Genomic DNA, 15,000 nt, shown 5'->3' with positions numbered 1-15,000 from the left:
CAACTGTCGCTTACGGCCATACCACCCTGAACACGTCCGATCTCGTCCGATTTCGGAAGCTAAGCAGGGTCGGGCCTGGTTAGTACTTGGATGGGAGACCGCCTGGGAATACCAGGTGCTGTAAGCTTTTTCATTTTTCTGTGATGGACAGGAGAGGTGCTGATGCTGCAGGCCTTGAAAAAGTTTGATCAGACACTCATGTGCAAGAATGCATTGAATTCATCCTAGAAAAAAAACACAGTAACATATGAAGAGATTAAAAAGTGCCCAAATGCATTTTTAAAAGGCCTGATTGAACACACAGCTGTCGCTTACGGCCATACCACCCTGAACACGCCCGATCTCGTCCGATCTCGGAAGCTAAGCAGGGTCGGGCCTGGTTAGTACTTGGATGGAAGACCGCCTGGGAATACCAGGTGCTGTAAGCTTTTTCATTTTTCTGTGATGGACAGGAGAGGTGCTGATGCTGCAGGCCTTGAAAAAGTTTGATCAGACACTCATGTGCAAGAATGCATTGAATTCATCCTAGAAAAAAAACACAGTAACATATGAAGAGATTAAAAAGTGCCCAAATGCATTTTTAAAAGGCCCGATTGAACACACAACTGTCGCTTACGGCCATACCACCCTGAACACGCCCGATCTCGTCCGATCTCGGAAGCTAAGCAGGGTCGGGCCTGGTTAGTACTTGGATGGGAGACCGCCTGGGAATACCAGGTGCTGTAAGCTTTTTCATTTTTCTGTGATGGACAGGAGAGGTGCTGATGCTGCAGGCCTTGAAAAAGTTGGATCAGACACTCATGTGCAAGAATGCATTGAATTCATCCTAGAAAAAAAACACAGTAACATATGAAAAGATTAAAAAGTGCCCAAATGCATTTTTAAAAGGCCCGATTGAACACACAACTGTCGCTTACGGCCATACCACCCTGAACACGCCCGATCTCGTCCGATCTCGGAAGCTAAGCAGGGTCGGGCCTGGTTAGTACTTGGATGGGAGACCGCCTGGGAATACCAGGTGCTGTAAGCTTTTTCATTTTTCTGTGATGGACAGGAGAGGTGCTGATGCTGCAGGCCTTGAAAAAGTTGGATCAGACACTCATGTGCAAGAATGCATTGAATTCATCCTAGAAAAAAAACACAGTAACATATGAAGAGATTAAAAAGTGCCCAAATGCATTTTTAAAAGGCCCGATTGAACACACAACTGTCGCTTACGGCCATACCACCCTGAACACGCCCGATCTCGTCCGATCTCGGAAGCTAAGCAGGGTCGGGCCTGGTTAGTACTTGGATGGGAGACCGCCTGGGAATACCAGGTGCTGTAAGCTTTTTCATTTTTCTGTGATGGACAGAAGAGGTGCTGATGCTGCAGGCCTTGAAAAAGTTTGATCAGACACTCATGTGCAAGAATGCATTGAATTCATCATAGAAAAAAACCATGACAAAATCTTTGACGAAAACTATAAACAACGTTAAAAATACAGCCACATTCTTGCTGCACCATGCCACGTCTTTAAAAGGCCCGATCGAACACACAACTGTCGCTGACGGCCATACCACCCTGAACACGCCCGATCTCGTCCGATCTCGGAAGCTAAGCAGGGTCGGGCCTGGTTAGTACTTGGATGGGAGACCGCCTGGGAATACCAGGTGCTGTAAGCTTTTTCATTTTTCTGTGATGGACAGGAGAGGTGCTGATGCTGCAGGCCTTGAAAAGGTTTGATCAGACACTCATGTGCAAGAATGCATTGAATTGATCCTAGAAAAAAAACACAGTAACATATGAAGAGATTAAAAAGTGCCCAAATGCATTTTTAAAAGGCCCGATTGAACACACAACTGTCGCTTACAGCCATACCACCCTGAACACGCCCGATCTCGTCCGATCTCGGAAGCTAAGCAGGGTCGGGCCTGGTTAGTACTTGGATGGGAGACCGCCTGGGAATACCAGGTGCTGTACGCTTTTTCATTTTTCTGTGATGGACAGGAGAGGTGCTGATGCTGCAGGCCTTGAAAAAGTTTGATCAGACACTCATGTGCAAGAATGCATTGAATTCATCATAGAAAAAAACCATGACAAAATCTTTGACGAAAACTATAAACAACGTTAAAAATACAGCCACATTCTTGCTGCACCATGCCACGTCTTTAAAAGGCCCGATTGAACACACAACTGTCGCTTACGGCCATACCACCCTGAACACGCCCGATCTCGTCCGATCTCGGAAGCTAAGCAGGGTCGGGCCTGGTTAGTACTTGGATGGGAGACCGCCTGGGAATACCAGGTGCTGTAAGACAGATGCCCCACCACATTCTTGCTGCACCATACCACGTCTTTAAAAGGCCCGATTGAACACACAACTGTCGCTTACGGCCATACCACCCTGAACACGCCCGATCTCGTCCGATCTCGGAAGCTAAGCAGGGTCGGGCCTGGTTAGTACTTGGATGGGAGACCGCCTGGGAATACCAGGTGCTGTAAGCTTTTTCATTTTTCTGTGATGGACAGAAGAGGTGCTGATGCTGCAGGCCTTGAAAAAGTTTGATCAGACACTCATGTGCAAGAATGCATTGAATTCATCATAGAAAAAAACCATGAAAAAATTTTTGACGAAAACTATAAACAACGTTAAAAATACAGCCAAATTCAAGAATGTGGTGGGGCAGATGCCCCATCACATTCTTGCTGCACCATGCCACGTCTTTAAAAGGCCGGATTGAACACACAACTGTTGCTTACGGCCATACCACCCTGAACACGCCCGATCTCGTCCGATCTCGGAAGCTAAGCAGGGTCGGGCCTGGTTAGTACTTGGATGGGAGACCGCCTGGGAATACCAGGTGCTGTAAGCTTTTTCATTTTTCTGTGATGGACAGGAGAGGTGCTGATGCTGCAGGCCTTGAAAAAGTTTGATCAGACACTCATGTGCAAGAATGCATTGAATTCATCCTAGAAAAAAAACACAGTAACATATGAAGAGATTAAAAAGTGCCCAAATGCATTTTTAAAAGGCCCGATTGAACACACAACTGTCGCTTACGGCCATACCACCCTGAACACGCCCGATCTCGTCCGATCTCGGAAGCTAAGCAGGGTCGGGCCTGGTTAGTACTTGGATGGGAGACCGCCTGGGAATACCAGGTGCTGTAAGCTTTTTCATTTTTCTGTGATGGACAGGAGAGGTGCTGATGCTGCAGGCCTTGAAAAAGTTTGATCAGACACTCATGTGCAAGAATGCATTGAATTCATCCTAGAAAAAAAACACAGTAACATATGAAGAGATTAAAAAGTGCCCAAATGCATTTTTAAAAGGCCGGATTGAACACACAACTGTCGCTTACGGCCATACCACCCTGAACACGCCCGATCTCGTCCGATCTCGGAAGCTAAGCAGGGTCGGGCCTGGTTAGTACTTGGATGGGAGACCGCCTGGGAATACCAGGTGCTGTAAGCTTTTTCATTTTTCTGTGATGGACAGGAGAGGTACTGATGCTGCAGGCCTTGAAAAAGTTTGATCAGACACTCATGTGCAAGAATGCATTGAATTCATCATAGAAAAAAACCATGACAAAATCTTTGACGAAAACTATAAACAACGTTAAAAATACAGCCACATTCTTGCTGCACCATGCCACGTCTTTAAAAGGCCCGATTGAACACACAACTGTCGCTTACGGCCATACCACCCTGAACACGCCCGATCTCGTCCGATCTCGGAAGCTAAGCAGGGTCGGGCCTGGTTAGTACTTGGATGGGAGACCGCCTGGGAATACCAGGTGCTGTAAGCTTTTTCATTTTTCTGTGATGGACAGGAGAGGAGCTGATGCTGCAGGCCTTGAAAAAGTTTGATCAGACACTCATGTGCAAGAATGCATTGAATTCATCCTAGAAAAAAAACACAGTAACATATGAAGAGATTAAAAAGTGCCCAAATGCATTTTTAAAAGGCCCGATTGAACACACAACTGTCGCTTACGGCCATACCACCCTGAACACGCCCGATCTCGTCTGATCTCGGAAGCTAAGCAGGGTCGGGCCTGGTTAGTACTTGGATGGGAGACCGCCTGGGAATACCAGGTGCTGTAAGCTTTTTCATTTTTCTGTGATGGACAGGAGAGGTACTGATGCTGCAGGCCTTGAAAAAGTTTGATCAGACACTCATGTGCAAGAATGCATTGAATTCATCCTAGAAAAAAAACTCAGTAACATATGAAGAGATTAAAAAGTGCCCAAATGCATTTTTAAAAGGCCCGATTGAACACACAACTGTCGCTTACGGCCATACCACCCTGAACACGCCCGATCTCGTCCGATCTCGGAAGCTAAGCAGGGTCGGGCCTGGTTAGTACTTGGATGGGAGACCGCCTGGGAATACCAGGTGCTGTAAGACAGATGCCCCACCACATTCTTGCTGCACCATGCCACGTCTTTAAAAGGCCCGATCGAACACACAACTTTCGCTTACGGCCATACCACCCTGAACACGCCCGATCTCGTCCGATCTCGGAAGCTAAGCAGGGTCGGGCCTGGTTAGTACTTGGATGGGAGACCGCCTGGGAATACCAGGTGCTGTAAGCTTTTTCATTTTTCTGTGATGGACAGGAGAGGTGCTGATGCTGCAGGCCTTGAAAAAGTTTGATCAGACACTCATGTGCAAGAATGCATTGAATTCGTCCTAGAAAAAAACCATGACAAAATCTTTGACGAAAACTATAAACAACGTTAAAAATACAGCCACATTCTTGCTGCACCATGCCACGTCTTTAAAAGGCCCGATTGAACACACAACTGTCGCTTACGGCCATACCACCCTGAACACGCCCGATTTCGTCCGATCTCGGAAGCTAAGCAGGGTCGGGCCTGGTTAGTACTTGGATGGGAGACCGCCTGGGAATACCAGGTGCTGTAAGCTTTTTCATTTTTCTGTGATGGACAGGAGAGGTGCTGATGCTGCAGGCCTTGAAAAAGTTTGATCAGACACTCATGTGCAAGAATGCATTGAATTCATCCTAGAAAAAAAACACAGTAACATATGAAGAGATTAAAAAGTGCCCAAATGCATTTTTAAAAGGCCCGATTGAACACACAACTGTCGCTTACGGCCATACCACCCTGAACACGCCCGATCTCGTCCGATCTCGGAAGCTAAGCAGGGTCGGGCCTGGTTAGTACTTGGATGGGAGACCGCCTGGGAATACCAGGTGCTGTAAGCTTTTTCATTTTTCTGTGATGGACAGGAGAGGTGCTGATGCTGCAGGCCTTGAAAAAGTTTGATCAGACACTCATGTGCAAGAATGCATTGAATTCATCCTAGAAAAAAAACTCAGTAACATATGAAGAGATTAAAAAGTGCCCAAATGCATTTTTAAAAGGCCCGATTGAACACACAACTGTCGCTTACGGCCATACCACCCTGAACACGCCCGATCTCGTCCGATCTCGGAAGCTAAGCAGGGTCGGGCCTGGTTAGTACTTGGATGGGAGACCGCCTGGGAATACCAGGTGCTGTAAGCTTTTTCATTTTTCTGTGATGGACAGGAGAGGTGCTGATGCCGCAGGCCTTGAAAAAGTTTGATCAGACACTCATGTGCAAGAATGCATTGAATTCATCCTAGAAAAAAAACACAGTAACATATGAAGAGATTAAAAAGTGCCCAAATGCATTTTTAAAAGGCCCGATTGAACACACAACTGTCGCTTACGGCCATACCACCCTGAACACGCCCGATTTCGTCCGATCTCGGAAGCTAAGCAGGGTCGGGCCTGGTTAGTACTTGGATGGGAGACCGCCTGGGAATACCAGGTGCTGTAAGCTTTTTCATTTTTCTGTGATGGACAGGAGAGGTGCTGATGCTGCAGGCCTTGAAAAAGTTTGATCAGACACTCATGTGCAAGAATGCATTGAATTCATCCTAGAAAAAAAACACAGTAACATATGAAGAGATTAAAAAGTGCCCAAATGCATTTTTAAAAGGCCCGATTGAACACACAACTGTCGCTTACGGCCATACCACCCTGAACACGCCCGATCTCGTCCGATCTCGGAAGCTAAGCAGGGTCGGGCCTGGTTAGTACTTGGATGGGAGACCGCCTGGGAATACCAGGTGCTGTAAGCTTTTTCATTTTTCTGTGATGGACAGGAGAGGTGCTGATGCTGCAGGCCTTGAAAAAGTTTGATCAGACACTCATGTGCAAGAATGCATTGAATTCATCCTAGAAAAAAAACTCAGTAACATATGAAGAGATTAAAAAGTGCCCAAATGCATTTTTAAAAGGCCCGATTGAACACACAACTGTCGCTTACGGCCATACCACCCTGAACACGCCCGATCTCGTCCGATCTCGGAAGCTAAGCAGGGTCGGGCCTGGTTAGTACTTGGATGGGAGACCGCCTGGGAATACCAGGTGCTGTAAGCTTTTTCATTTTTCTGTGATGGACAGGAGAGGTGCTGATGCCGCAGGCCTTGAAAAAGTTTGATCAGACACTCATGTGCAAGAATGCATTGAATTCATCCTAGAAAAAAAACACAGTAACATATGAAGAGATTAAAAAGTGCCCAAATGCATTTTTAAAAGGCCCGATTGAACACACAACTGTCGCTTACGGCCATACCACCCTGAACACGCCCGATCTCGTCCGATCTCGGAAGCTAAGCAGGGTCGGGCCTGGTTAGTACTTGGATGGGAGACCGCCTGGGAATACCAGGTGCTGTAAGCTTTTTCATTTTTCTGTGATGGACAGGAGAGGAGCTGATGCTGCAGGCCTTGAAAAAGTTTGATCAGACACTCATGTGCAAGAATGCATTGAATTCATCCTAGAAAAAAAACACAGTAACATATGAAGAGATTAAAAAGTGCCCAAATGCATTTTTAAAAGGCCCGATTGAACACACAACTGTCGCTTACGGCCATACCACCCTGAACACGCCCGATCTCGTCCGATCTCGGAAGCTAAGCAGGGTCGGGCCTGGTTAGTACTTGGATGGGAGACCGCCTGGGAATACCAGGTGCTGTAAGCTTTTTCATTTTTCTGTGATGGACAGGAGAGGTACTGATGCTGCAGGCCTTGAAAAAGTTTGATCAGACACTCATGTGCAAGAATGCATTGAATTCATCCTAGAAAAAAAACTCAGTAACATATGAAGAGATTAAAAAGTGCCCAAATGCATTTTTAAAAGGCCCGATTGAACACACAACTGTCGCTTACGGCCATACCACCCTGAACACGCCCGATCTCGTCCGATCTCGGAAGCTAAGCAGGGTCGGGCCTGGTTAGTACTTGGATGGGAGACCGCCTGGGAATACCAGGTGCTGTAAGCTTTTTCATTTTTCTGTGATGGACAGGAGAGGTGCTGATGCTGCAGGCCTTGAAAAAGTTTGATCAGACACTCATGTGCAAGAATGCATTGAATTCGTCCTAGAAAAAAACCATGACAAAATCTTTGACGAAAACTATAAACAACGTTAAAAATACAGCCACATTCTTGCTGCACCATGCCACGTCTTTAAAAGGCCCGATTGAACACACAACTGTCGCTTACGGCCATACCACCCTGAACACGCCCGATCTCGTCCGATCTCGGAAGCTAAGCAGGGTCGGGCCTGGTTAGTACTTGGATGGGAGACCGCCTGGGAATACCAGGTGCTGTAAGACAGATGCCCCACCACATTCTTGCTGCACCATGCCACGTCTTTAAAAGGCCCGATTGAACACACAACTGTCGCTTACGGCCATACCACCCTGAACACGCCCGATCTCGTCCGATCTCGGAAGCTAAGCAGGGTCGGGCCTGGTTAGTACTTGGATGGGAGACCGCCTGGGAATACCAGGTGCTGTAAGCTTTTTCATTTTTCTGTGATGGACAGAAGAGGTGCTGATGCTGCAGGCCTTGAAAAAGTTTGATCAGACACTCATGTGCAAGAATGCATTGAATTCATCATAGAAAAAAACCATGAAAAAATTTTTGACGAAAACTATAAACAACGTTAAAAATACAGCCAAATTCAAGAATGTGGTGGGGCAGATGCCCCATCACATTCTTGCTGCACCATGCCACGTCTTTAAAAGGCCGGATTGAACACACAACTGTTGCTTACGGCCATACCACCCTGAACACGCCCGATCTCGTCCAATCTCGGAAGCTAAGCAGGGTCGGGCCTGGTTAGTACTTGGATGGGAGACCGCCTGGGAATACCAGGTGCTGTAAGCTTTTTCATTTTTCTGTGATGGACAGGAGAGGTGCTGATGCTGCAGGCCTTGAAAAAGTTTGATCAGACACTCATGTGCAAGAATGCATTGAATTCATCCTAGAAAAAAAACACAGTAACATATGAAGAGATTAAAAAGTGCCCAAATGCATTTTTAAAAGGCCCGATTGAACACACAACTGTCGCTTACGGCCATACCACCCTGAACACGCCCGATCTCGTCCGATCTCGGAAGCTAAGCAGGGTCGGGCCTGGTTAGTACTTGGATGGGAGACCGCCTGGGAATACCAGGTGCTGTAAGCTTTTTCATTTTTCTGTGATGGACAGGAGAGGTGCTGATGCTGCAGGCCTTGAAAAAGTTTGATCAGACACTCATGTGCAAGAATGCATTGAATTCATCCTAGAAAAAAAACACAGTAACATATGAAGAGATTAAAAAGTGCCCAAATGCATTTTTAAAAGGCCGGATTGAACACACAACTGTCGCTTACGGCCATACCACCCTGAACACGCCCGATCTCGTCCGATCTCGGAAGCTAAGCAGGGTCGGGCCTGGTTAGTACTTGGATGGGAGACCGCCTGGGAATACCAGGTGCTGTAAGCTTTTTCATTTTTCTGTGATGGACAGGAGAGGTACTGATGCTGCAGGCCTTGAAAAAGTTTGATCAGACACTCATGTGCAAGAATGCATTGAATTCATCATAGAAAAAAACCATGACAAAATCTTTGACGAAAACTATAAACAACGTTAAAAATACAGCCACATTCTTGCTGCACCATGCCACGTCTTTAAAAGGCCCGATTGAACACACAACTGTCGCTTACGGCCATACCACCCTGAACACGCCCGATCTCGTCCGATCTCGGAAGCTAAGCAGGGTCGGGCCTGGTTAGTACTTGGATGGGAGACCGCCTGGGAATACCAGGTGCTGTAAGCTTTTTCATTTTTCTGTGATGGACAGGAGAGGAGCTGATGCTGCAGGCCTTGAAAAAGTTTGATCAGACACTCATGTGCAAGAATGCATTGAATTCATCCTAGAAAAAAAACACAGTAACATATGAAGAGATTAAAAAGTGCCCAAATGCATTTTTAAAAGGCCCGATTGAACACACAACTGTCGCTTACGGCCATACCACCCTGAACACGCCCGATCTCGTCTGATCTCGGAAGCTAAGCAGGGTCGGGCCTGGTTAGTACTTGGATGGGAGACCGCCTGGGAATACCAGGTGCTGTAAGCTTTTTCATTTTTCTGTGATGGACAGGAGAGGTACTGATGCTGCAGGCCTTGAAAAAGTTTGATCAGACACTCATGTGCAAGAATGCATTGAATTCATCCTAGAAAAAAAACTCAGTAACATATGAAGAGATTAAAAAGTGCCCAAATGCATTTTTAAAAGGCCCGATTGAACACACAACTGTCGCTTACGGCCATACCACCCTGAACACGCCCGATCTCGTCCGATCTCGGAAGCTAAGCAGGGTCGGGCCTGGTTAGTACTTGGATGGGAGACCGCCTGGGAATACCAGGTGCTGTAAGACAGATGCCCCACCACATTCTTGCTGCACCATGCCACGTCTTTAAAAGGCCCGATCGAACACACAACTTTCGCTTACGGCCATACCACCCTGAACACGCCCGATCTCGTCCGATCTCGGAAGCTAAGCAGGGTCGGGCCTGGTTAGTACTTGGATGGGAGACCGCCTGGGAATACCAGGTGCTGTAAGCTTTTTCATTTTTCTGTGATGGACAGGAGAGGTGCTGATGCTGCAGGCCTTGAAAAAGTTTGATCAGACACTCATGTGCAAGAATGCATTGAATTCGTCCTAGAAAAAAACCATGACAAAATCTTTGACGAAAACTATAAACAACGTTAAAAATACAGCCACATTCTTGCTGCACCATGCCACGTCTTTAAAAGGCCCGATTGAACACACAACTGTCGCTTACGGCCATACCACCCTGAACACGCCCGATTTCGTCCGATCTCGGAAGCTAAGCAGGGTCGGGCCTGGTTAGTACTTGGATGGGAGACCGCCTGGGAATACCAGGTGCTGTAAGCTTTTTCATTTTTCTGTGATGGACAGGAGAGGTGCTGATGCTGCAGGCCTTGAAAAAGTTTGATCAGACACTCATGTGCAAGAATGCATTGAATTCATCCTAGAAAAAAAACACAGTAACATATGAAGAGATTAAAAAGTGCCCAAATGCATTTTTAAAAGGCCCGATTGAACACACAACTGTCGCTTACGGCCATACCACCCTGAACACGCCCGATCTCGTCCGATCTCGGAAGCTAAGCAGGGTCGGGCCTGGTTAGTACTTGGATGGGAGACCGCCTGGGAATACCAGGTGCTGTAAGCTTTTTCATTTTTCTGTGATGGACAGGAGAGGTGCTGATGCTGCAGGCCTTGAAAAAGTTTGATCAGACACTCATGTGCAAGAATGCATTGAATTCATCCTAGAAAAAAAACTCAGTAACATATGAAGAGATTAAAAAGTGCCCAAATGCATTTTTAAAAGGCCCGATTGAACACACAACTGTCGCTTACGGCCATACCACCCTGAACACGCCCGATCTCGTCCGATCTCGGAAGCTAAGCAGGGTCGGGCCTGGTTAGTACTTGGATGGGAGACCGCCTGGGAATACCAGGTGCTGTAAGCTTTTTCATTTTTCTGTGATGGACAGGAGAGGTGCTGATGCCGCAGGCCTTGAAAAAGTTTGATCAGACACTCATGTGCAAGAATGCATTGAATTCATCCTAGAAAAAAAACACAGTAACATATGAAGAGATTAAAAAGTGCCCAAATGCATTTTTAAAAGGCCCGATTGAACACACAACTGTCGCTTACGGCCATACCACCCTGAACACGCCCGATTTCGTCCGATCTCGGAAGCTAAGCAGGGTCGGGCCTGGTTAGTACTTGGATGGGAGACCGCCTGGGAATACCAGGTGCTGTAAGCTTTTTCATTTTTCTGTGATGGACAGGAGAGGTGCTGATGCTGCAGGCCTTGAAAAAGTTTGATCAGACACTCATGTGCAAGAATGCATTGAATTCATCCTAGAAAAAAAACACAGTAACATATGAAGAGATTAAAAAGTGCCCAAATGCATTTTTAAAAGGCCCGATTGAACACACAACTGTCGCTTACGGCCATACCACCCTGAACACGCCCGATCTCGTCCGATCTCGGAAGCTAAGCAGGGTCGGGCCTGGTTAGTACTTGGATGGGAGACCGCCTGGGAATACCAGGTGCTGTAAGCTTTTTCATTTTTCTGTGATGGACAGGAGAGGTGCTGATGCTGCAGGCCTTGAAAAAGTTTGATCAGACACTCATGTGCAAGAATGCATTGAATTCATCCTAGAAAAAAAATTCAGTAACATATGAAGAGATTAAAAAGTGCCCAAATGCATTTTTAAAAGGCCCGATTGAACACACAACTGTCGCTTACGGCCATACCACCCTGAACACGCCCGATCTCGTCCGATCTCGGAAGCTAAGCAGGGTCGGGCCTGGTTAGTACTTGGATGGGAGACCGCCTGGGAATACCAGGTGCTGTAAGCTTTTTCATTTTTCTGTGATGGACAGGAGAGGTGCTGATGCCGCAGGCCTTGAAAAAGTTTGATCAGACACTCATGTGCAAGAATGCATTGAATTCATCCTAGAAAAAAAACACAGTAACATATGAAGAGATTAAAAAGTGCCCAAATGCATTTTTAAAAGGCCCGATTGAACACACAACTGTCGCTTACGGCCATACCACCCTGAACACGCCCGATCTCGTCCGATCTCGGAAGCTAAGCAGGGTCGGGCCTGGTTAGTACTTGGATGGGAGACCGCCTGGGAATACCAGGTGCTGTAAGCTTTTTCATTTTTCTGTGATGGACAGGAGAGGAGCTGATGCTGCAGGCCTTGAAAAAGTTTGATCAGACACTCATGTGCAAGAATGCATTGAATTCATCCTAGAAAAAAAACACAGTAACATATGAAGAGATTAAAAAGTGCCCAAATGCATTTTTAAAAGGCCCGATTGAACACACAACTGTCGCTTACGGCCATACCACCCTGAACACGCCCGATCTCGTCCGATCTCGGAAGCTAAGCAGGGTCGGGCCTGGTTAGTACTTGGATGGGAGACCGCCTGGGAATACCAGGTGCTGTAAGCTTTTTCATTTTTCTGTGATGGACAGGAGAGGTACTGATGCTGCAGGCCTTGAAAAAGTTTGATCAGACACTCATGTGCAAGAATGCATTGAATTCATCCTAGAAAAAAAACTCAGTAACATATGAAGAGATTAAAAAGTGCCCAAATGCATTTTTAAAAGGCCCGATTGAACACACAACTGTCGCTTACGGCCATACCACCCTGAGCACGCCCGATCTCGTCCGATCTCGGAAGCTAAGCAGGGTCGGGCCTGGTTAGTACTTGGATGGGAGACCGCCTGGGAATACCAGGTGCTGTAAGACAGATGCCCCACCACATTCTTGCTGCACCATGCCACGTCTTTAAAAGGCCCGATCGAACACACAACTTTCGCTTACGGCCATACCACCCTGAACACGCCCGATCTCGTCCGATCTCGGAAGCTAAGCAGGGTCGGGCCTGGTTAGTACTTGGATGGGAGACCGCCTGGGAATACCAGGTGCTGTAAGCTTTTTCATTTTTCTGTGATGGACAGGAGAGGTGCTGATGCTGCAGGCCTTGAAAAAGTTTGATCAGACACTCATGTGCAAGAATGCATTGAATTCATCATAGAAAAAAACCATGACAAAATCTTTGACGAAAACTATAAACAACGTTAAAAATACAGCCACATTCTTGCTGCACCATGCCACGTCTTTAAAAGGCCCGATTGAACACACAACTGTCGCTTACGGCCATACCACCCTGAACACACCCGATCTCGTCAGATCTCGGAAGCTAAGCAGGGTCGGGCCTGGTTAGTACTTGGATGGGAGACCGCCTGGGAATACCAGGTGCTGTAAGCTTTTTCATTTTTCTGTGATGGACAGGAGAGGTGCTGATGCTGCAGGCCTTGAAAAAGTTTGATCAGACACTCATGTGCAAGAATGCATTGAATTCATCCTAGAAAAAAAACACAGTAACATATGAAGAGATTAAAAAGTGCCCAAATGCATTTTTAAAAGGCCCGATTGAACACACAACTGTCGCTTACGGCCATACCACCCTGAACACGCCCGATCTCGTCCGATCTTGGAAGCTAAGCAGGGTCGGGCCTGGTTAGTACTTGGATGGGAGACCGCCTGGGAATACCAGGTGCTGTAAGCTTTTTCATTTTTCTGTGATGGACAGGAGAGGTGCTGATGCTGCAGGCCTTGAAAAAGTTTGATCAGACACTCATGTGCAAGAATGCATTGAATTCATCCTAGAAAAAAAACACAGTAACATATGAAGAGATTAAAAAGTGCCCAAATGCATTTTTAAAAGGCCCGATTGAACACACAACTGTCGCTTACGGCCATACCACCCTGAACACGTCCGATCTCGTCCGATCTCGGAAGCTAAGCAGGGTCGGGCCTGGTTAGTACTTGGATGGGAGACCGCCTGGGAATACCAGGTGCTGTAAGCTTTTTCATTTTTCTGTGATGGACAGGAGAGGTGCTGATGCTGCAGGCCTTGAAAAAGTTTGATCAGACACTCATGTGCAAGAATGCATTGAATTCATCCTAGAAAAAAAACACAGTAACATATGAAGAGATTAAAAAGTGCCCAAATGCATTTTTAAAAGGCCCGATTGAACACACAACTGTCGCTTACGGCCATACCACCCTGAACACGCCCGATCTCGTCCGATCTCGGAAGCTAAGCAGGGTCGGGCCTGGTTAGTACTTGGATGGGAGACCGCCTGGGAATACCAGGTGCTGTAAGCTTTTTCATTTTTCTGTGATGGACAGGAGAGGAGCTGATGCTGCAGGCCTTGAAAAAGTTTGATCAGACACTCATGTGCAAGAATGCATTGAATTCATCCTAGAAAAAAAACACAGTAACATATGAAGAGATTAAAAAGTGCCCAAATGCATTTTTAAAAGGCCCGATTGAACACACAACTGTCGCTTACGGCCATACCACCCTGAACACGCCCGATCTCGTCTGATCTCGGAAGCTAAGCAGGGTCGGGCCTGGTTAGTACTTGGATGGGAGACCGCCTGGGAATACCAGGTGCTGTAAGCTTTTTCATTTTTCTGTGATGGACAGGAGAGGTACTGATGCTGCAGGCCTTGAAAAAGTTTGATCAGACACTCATGTGCAAGAATGCATTGAATTCATCCTAGAAAAAAAACTCAGTAACATATGAAGAGATTAAAAAGTGCCCAAATGCATTTTTAAAAGGCCCGATTGAACACACAACTGTCGCTTACGGCCATACCACCCTGAACACGCCCGATCTCGTCCGATCTCGGAAGCTAAGCAGGGTCGGGCCTGGTTAGTACTTGGATGGGAGACCGCCTGGGAATACCAGGTGCTGTAAGCTTTTTCATTTTTCTGTGATGGACAGGAGAGGTGCTGATGCTGCAGGCCTTGAAAAAGTTTGATCAGACACTCATGTGCAAGAATGCATTGAATTCGTCCTAGAAAAAAACCATGACAAAATCTTTGACGAAAACTATAAACAACGTTAAAAATACAGCCACATTCTTGCTGCACCATGCCACGTCTTTAAAAGGCCCGATTGAACACACAACTGTCGCTTACGGCCATACCACCCTGAACACGCCCGATTTCGTCCGATCTCGGAAGCTAAGCAGGGTCGGGCCTGGTTAGT

At 46.7% G+C, this 15,000-nt stretch overlaps 51 non-coding genes across 51 annotated transcripts in view; all 51 read left to right on the top strand.

The window, feature by feature from the left end:
- The first annotated feature begins 8 nt into the window (after positions 1 to 8).
- On the top strand, positions 9 to 127 carry LOC138587192 (5S ribosomal RNA). Its single transcript, XR_011307231.1, has one exon. It is a non-coding gene; the product is annotated as a 5S ribosomal RNA (ribosomal RNA).
- Positions 128 to 309: 182 nt separating this feature from the next.
- On the top strand, positions 310 to 428 carry LOC138586660 (5S ribosomal RNA). Its single transcript, XR_011306725.1, has one exon. It is a non-coding gene; the product is annotated as a 5S ribosomal RNA (ribosomal RNA).
- Positions 429 to 610: 182 nt separating this feature from the next.
- On the top strand, positions 611 to 729 carry LOC138585641 (5S ribosomal RNA). Its single transcript, XR_011305763.1, has one exon. It is a non-coding gene; the product is annotated as a 5S ribosomal RNA (ribosomal RNA).
- A 182-nt stretch (positions 730 to 911) lies between these two features.
- Positions 912 to 1,030, top strand: LOC138585640 (5S ribosomal RNA). The gene has a single exon (XR_011305762.1). It is a non-coding gene; the product is annotated as a 5S ribosomal RNA (ribosomal RNA).
- Positions 1,031 to 1,212: 182 nt separating this feature from the next.
- On the top strand, positions 1,213 to 1,331 carry LOC138585639 (5S ribosomal RNA). The gene has a single exon (XR_011305761.1). It is a non-coding gene; the product is annotated as a 5S ribosomal RNA (ribosomal RNA).
- Positions 1,332 to 1,546: 215 nt separating this feature from the next.
- Positions 1,547 to 1,665, top strand: LOC138586762 (5S ribosomal RNA). The gene has a single exon (XR_011306823.1). It is a non-coding gene; the product is annotated as a 5S ribosomal RNA (ribosomal RNA).
- A 182-nt stretch (positions 1,666 to 1,847) lies between these two features.
- LOC138586851 (5S ribosomal RNA) lies at positions 1,848 to 1,966 on the top strand. Its single transcript, XR_011306909.1, has one exon. It is a non-coding gene; the product is annotated as a 5S ribosomal RNA (ribosomal RNA).
- A 215-nt stretch (positions 1,967 to 2,181) lies between these two features.
- Positions 2,182 to 2,300, top strand: LOC138586686 (5S ribosomal RNA). Its single transcript, XR_011306750.1, has one exon. It is a non-coding gene; the product is annotated as a 5S ribosomal RNA (ribosomal RNA).
- Positions 2,301 to 2,369: 69 nt separating this feature from the next.
- LOC138585637 (5S ribosomal RNA) lies at positions 2,370 to 2,488 on the top strand. The gene has a single exon (XR_011305759.1). It is a non-coding gene; the product is annotated as a 5S ribosomal RNA (ribosomal RNA).
- A 249-nt stretch (positions 2,489 to 2,737) lies between these two features.
- Positions 2,738 to 2,856, top strand: LOC138585636 (5S ribosomal RNA). The gene has a single exon (XR_011305758.1). It is a non-coding gene; the product is annotated as a 5S ribosomal RNA (ribosomal RNA).
- Positions 2,857 to 3,038: 182 nt separating this feature from the next.
- On the top strand, positions 3,039 to 3,157 carry LOC138585635 (5S ribosomal RNA). Its single transcript, XR_011305757.1, has one exon. It is a non-coding gene; the product is annotated as a 5S ribosomal RNA (ribosomal RNA).
- A 182-nt stretch (positions 3,158 to 3,339) lies between these two features.
- Positions 3,340 to 3,458, top strand: LOC138585634 (5S ribosomal RNA). Its single transcript, XR_011305756.1, has one exon. It is a non-coding gene; the product is annotated as a 5S ribosomal RNA (ribosomal RNA).
- Positions 3,459 to 3,673: 215 nt separating this feature from the next.
- LOC138585633 (5S ribosomal RNA) lies at positions 3,674 to 3,792 on the top strand. Its single transcript, XR_011305755.1, has one exon. It is a non-coding gene; the product is annotated as a 5S ribosomal RNA (ribosomal RNA).
- A 182-nt stretch (positions 3,793 to 3,974) lies between these two features.
- Positions 3,975 to 4,093, top strand: LOC138586364 (5S ribosomal RNA). Its single transcript, XR_011306446.1, has one exon. It is a non-coding gene; the product is annotated as a 5S ribosomal RNA (ribosomal RNA).
- A 182-nt stretch (positions 4,094 to 4,275) lies between these two features.
- On the top strand, positions 4,276 to 4,394 carry LOC138586684 (5S ribosomal RNA). The gene has a single exon (XR_011306748.1). It is a non-coding gene; the product is annotated as a 5S ribosomal RNA (ribosomal RNA).
- A 69-nt stretch (positions 4,395 to 4,463) lies between these two features.
- LOC138585632 (5S ribosomal RNA) lies at positions 4,464 to 4,582 on the top strand. The gene has a single exon (XR_011305754.1). It is a non-coding gene; the product is annotated as a 5S ribosomal RNA (ribosomal RNA).
- A 215-nt stretch (positions 4,583 to 4,797) lies between these two features.
- Positions 4,798 to 4,916, top strand: LOC138586647 (5S ribosomal RNA). The gene has a single exon (XR_011306712.1). It is a non-coding gene; the product is annotated as a 5S ribosomal RNA (ribosomal RNA).
- Positions 4,917 to 5,098: 182 nt separating this feature from the next.
- LOC138585631 (5S ribosomal RNA) lies at positions 5,099 to 5,217 on the top strand. The gene has a single exon (XR_011305753.1). It is a non-coding gene; the product is annotated as a 5S ribosomal RNA (ribosomal RNA).
- A 182-nt stretch (positions 5,218 to 5,399) lies between these two features.
- Positions 5,400 to 5,518, top strand: LOC138585630 (5S ribosomal RNA). The gene has a single exon (XR_011305752.1). It is a non-coding gene; the product is annotated as a 5S ribosomal RNA (ribosomal RNA).
- Positions 5,519 to 5,700: 182 nt separating this feature from the next.
- Positions 5,701 to 5,819, top strand: LOC138586646 (5S ribosomal RNA). The gene has a single exon (XR_011306711.1). It is a non-coding gene; the product is annotated as a 5S ribosomal RNA (ribosomal RNA).
- A 182-nt stretch (positions 5,820 to 6,001) lies between these two features.
- On the top strand, positions 6,002 to 6,120 carry LOC138585629 (5S ribosomal RNA). Its single transcript, XR_011305751.1, has one exon. It is a non-coding gene; the product is annotated as a 5S ribosomal RNA (ribosomal RNA).
- A 182-nt stretch (positions 6,121 to 6,302) lies between these two features.
- LOC138585628 (5S ribosomal RNA) lies at positions 6,303 to 6,421 on the top strand. Its single transcript, XR_011305750.1, has one exon. It is a non-coding gene; the product is annotated as a 5S ribosomal RNA (ribosomal RNA).
- Positions 6,422 to 6,603: 182 nt separating this feature from the next.
- LOC138585626 (5S ribosomal RNA) lies at positions 6,604 to 6,722 on the top strand. The gene has a single exon (XR_011305748.1). It is a non-coding gene; the product is annotated as a 5S ribosomal RNA (ribosomal RNA).
- A 182-nt stretch (positions 6,723 to 6,904) lies between these two features.
- Positions 6,905 to 7,023, top strand: LOC138585625 (5S ribosomal RNA). Its single transcript, XR_011305747.1, has one exon. It is a non-coding gene; the product is annotated as a 5S ribosomal RNA (ribosomal RNA).
- Positions 7,024 to 7,205: 182 nt separating this feature from the next.
- LOC138585624 (5S ribosomal RNA) lies at positions 7,206 to 7,324 on the top strand. The gene has a single exon (XR_011305746.1). It is a non-coding gene; the product is annotated as a 5S ribosomal RNA (ribosomal RNA).
- A 215-nt stretch (positions 7,325 to 7,539) lies between these two features.
- On the top strand, positions 7,540 to 7,658 carry LOC138586683 (5S ribosomal RNA). The gene has a single exon (XR_011306747.1). It is a non-coding gene; the product is annotated as a 5S ribosomal RNA (ribosomal RNA).
- Positions 7,659 to 7,727: 69 nt separating this feature from the next.
- LOC138585623 (5S ribosomal RNA) lies at positions 7,728 to 7,846 on the top strand. The gene has a single exon (XR_011305745.1). It is a non-coding gene; the product is annotated as a 5S ribosomal RNA (ribosomal RNA).
- Positions 7,847 to 8,095: 249 nt separating this feature from the next.
- On the top strand, positions 8,096 to 8,214 carry LOC138587073 (5S ribosomal RNA). The gene has a single exon (XR_011307118.1). It is a non-coding gene; the product is annotated as a 5S ribosomal RNA (ribosomal RNA).
- Positions 8,215 to 8,396: 182 nt separating this feature from the next.
- On the top strand, positions 8,397 to 8,515 carry LOC138585622 (5S ribosomal RNA). The gene has a single exon (XR_011305744.1). It is a non-coding gene; the product is annotated as a 5S ribosomal RNA (ribosomal RNA).
- Positions 8,516 to 8,697: 182 nt separating this feature from the next.
- LOC138585621 (5S ribosomal RNA) lies at positions 8,698 to 8,816 on the top strand. Its single transcript, XR_011305743.1, has one exon. It is a non-coding gene; the product is annotated as a 5S ribosomal RNA (ribosomal RNA).
- Positions 8,817 to 9,031: 215 nt separating this feature from the next.
- Positions 9,032 to 9,150, top strand: LOC138585620 (5S ribosomal RNA). Its single transcript, XR_011305742.1, has one exon. It is a non-coding gene; the product is annotated as a 5S ribosomal RNA (ribosomal RNA).
- A 182-nt stretch (positions 9,151 to 9,332) lies between these two features.
- LOC138586362 (5S ribosomal RNA) lies at positions 9,333 to 9,451 on the top strand. The gene has a single exon (XR_011306445.1). It is a non-coding gene; the product is annotated as a 5S ribosomal RNA (ribosomal RNA).
- Positions 9,452 to 9,633: 182 nt separating this feature from the next.
- Positions 9,634 to 9,752, top strand: LOC138586682 (5S ribosomal RNA). Its single transcript, XR_011306746.1, has one exon. It is a non-coding gene; the product is annotated as a 5S ribosomal RNA (ribosomal RNA).
- A 69-nt stretch (positions 9,753 to 9,821) lies between these two features.
- On the top strand, positions 9,822 to 9,940 carry LOC138585619 (5S ribosomal RNA). The gene has a single exon (XR_011305741.1). It is a non-coding gene; the product is annotated as a 5S ribosomal RNA (ribosomal RNA).
- Positions 9,941 to 10,155: 215 nt separating this feature from the next.
- LOC138586644 (5S ribosomal RNA) lies at positions 10,156 to 10,274 on the top strand. Its single transcript, XR_011306709.1, has one exon. It is a non-coding gene; the product is annotated as a 5S ribosomal RNA (ribosomal RNA).
- A 182-nt stretch (positions 10,275 to 10,456) lies between these two features.
- On the top strand, positions 10,457 to 10,575 carry LOC138585618 (5S ribosomal RNA). The gene has a single exon (XR_011305740.1). It is a non-coding gene; the product is annotated as a 5S ribosomal RNA (ribosomal RNA).
- Positions 10,576 to 10,757: 182 nt separating this feature from the next.
- Positions 10,758 to 10,876, top strand: LOC138585617 (5S ribosomal RNA). Its single transcript, XR_011305739.1, has one exon. It is a non-coding gene; the product is annotated as a 5S ribosomal RNA (ribosomal RNA).
- Positions 10,877 to 11,058: 182 nt separating this feature from the next.
- Positions 11,059 to 11,177, top strand: LOC138586643 (5S ribosomal RNA). Its single transcript, XR_011306708.1, has one exon. It is a non-coding gene; the product is annotated as a 5S ribosomal RNA (ribosomal RNA).
- Positions 11,178 to 11,359: 182 nt separating this feature from the next.
- LOC138585615 (5S ribosomal RNA) lies at positions 11,360 to 11,478 on the top strand. Its single transcript, XR_011305737.1, has one exon. It is a non-coding gene; the product is annotated as a 5S ribosomal RNA (ribosomal RNA).
- A 182-nt stretch (positions 11,479 to 11,660) lies between these two features.
- On the top strand, positions 11,661 to 11,779 carry LOC138585614 (5S ribosomal RNA). Its single transcript, XR_011305736.1, has one exon. It is a non-coding gene; the product is annotated as a 5S ribosomal RNA (ribosomal RNA).
- Positions 11,780 to 11,961: 182 nt separating this feature from the next.
- Positions 11,962 to 12,080, top strand: LOC138585613 (5S ribosomal RNA). The gene has a single exon (XR_011305735.1). It is a non-coding gene; the product is annotated as a 5S ribosomal RNA (ribosomal RNA).
- A 182-nt stretch (positions 12,081 to 12,262) lies between these two features.
- Positions 12,263 to 12,381, top strand: LOC138585612 (5S ribosomal RNA). Its single transcript, XR_011305734.1, has one exon. It is a non-coding gene; the product is annotated as a 5S ribosomal RNA (ribosomal RNA).
- Positions 12,382 to 12,563: 182 nt separating this feature from the next.
- Positions 12,564 to 12,682, top strand: LOC138587095 (5S ribosomal RNA). Its single transcript, XR_011307140.1, has one exon. It is a non-coding gene; the product is annotated as a 5S ribosomal RNA (ribosomal RNA).
- Positions 12,683 to 12,751: 69 nt separating this feature from the next.
- Positions 12,752 to 12,870, top strand: LOC138585611 (5S ribosomal RNA). The gene has a single exon (XR_011305733.1). It is a non-coding gene; the product is annotated as a 5S ribosomal RNA (ribosomal RNA).
- A 215-nt stretch (positions 12,871 to 13,085) lies between these two features.
- On the top strand, positions 13,086 to 13,204 carry LOC138585997 (5S ribosomal RNA). Its single transcript, XR_011306099.1, has one exon. It is a non-coding gene; the product is annotated as a 5S ribosomal RNA (ribosomal RNA).
- A 182-nt stretch (positions 13,205 to 13,386) lies between these two features.
- On the top strand, positions 13,387 to 13,505 carry LOC138586790 (5S ribosomal RNA). The gene has a single exon (XR_011306851.1). It is a non-coding gene; the product is annotated as a 5S ribosomal RNA (ribosomal RNA).
- Positions 13,506 to 13,687: 182 nt separating this feature from the next.
- On the top strand, positions 13,688 to 13,806 carry LOC138586776 (5S ribosomal RNA). The gene has a single exon (XR_011306837.1). It is a non-coding gene; the product is annotated as a 5S ribosomal RNA (ribosomal RNA).
- A 182-nt stretch (positions 13,807 to 13,988) lies between these two features.
- Positions 13,989 to 14,107, top strand: LOC138585610 (5S ribosomal RNA). The gene has a single exon (XR_011305732.1). It is a non-coding gene; the product is annotated as a 5S ribosomal RNA (ribosomal RNA).
- A 182-nt stretch (positions 14,108 to 14,289) lies between these two features.
- LOC138586361 (5S ribosomal RNA) lies at positions 14,290 to 14,408 on the top strand. The gene has a single exon (XR_011306444.1). It is a non-coding gene; the product is annotated as a 5S ribosomal RNA (ribosomal RNA).
- Positions 14,409 to 14,590: 182 nt separating this feature from the next.
- Positions 14,591 to 14,709, top strand: LOC138585609 (5S ribosomal RNA). Its single transcript, XR_011305731.1, has one exon. It is a non-coding gene; the product is annotated as a 5S ribosomal RNA (ribosomal RNA).
- Positions 14,710 to 14,924: 215 nt separating this feature from the next.
- The window catches only part of LOC138586642 (5S ribosomal RNA), a 119-nt gene continuing 43 nt past the window's right edge, over positions 14,925 to 15,000 (top strand). Inside the window, exon 1 of the ribosomal RNA XR_011306707.1 lies at positions 14,925 to 15,000. This exon is cut by the window's right edge and continues 43 nt beyond it. This is a non-coding gene — a ribosomal RNA (5S ribosomal RNA).

This window comes from Semicossyphus pulcher, unplaced genomic scaffold (genome assembly GCF_022749685.1).
Source record: "Semicossyphus pulcher isolate SPU_LCO1_2020_fin unplaced genomic scaffold, fSemPul1.0.p SCAF_11, whole genome shotgun sequence".
Taxonomy (NCBI): Eukaryota; Metazoa; Chordata; class Actinopteri; order Labriformes; family Labridae; genus Semicossyphus; species Semicossyphus pulcher.
The sequence above is the reverse complement of the archived record's forward strand: the minus strand, read 5'-3'. Positions and strand labels throughout refer to the sequence as shown.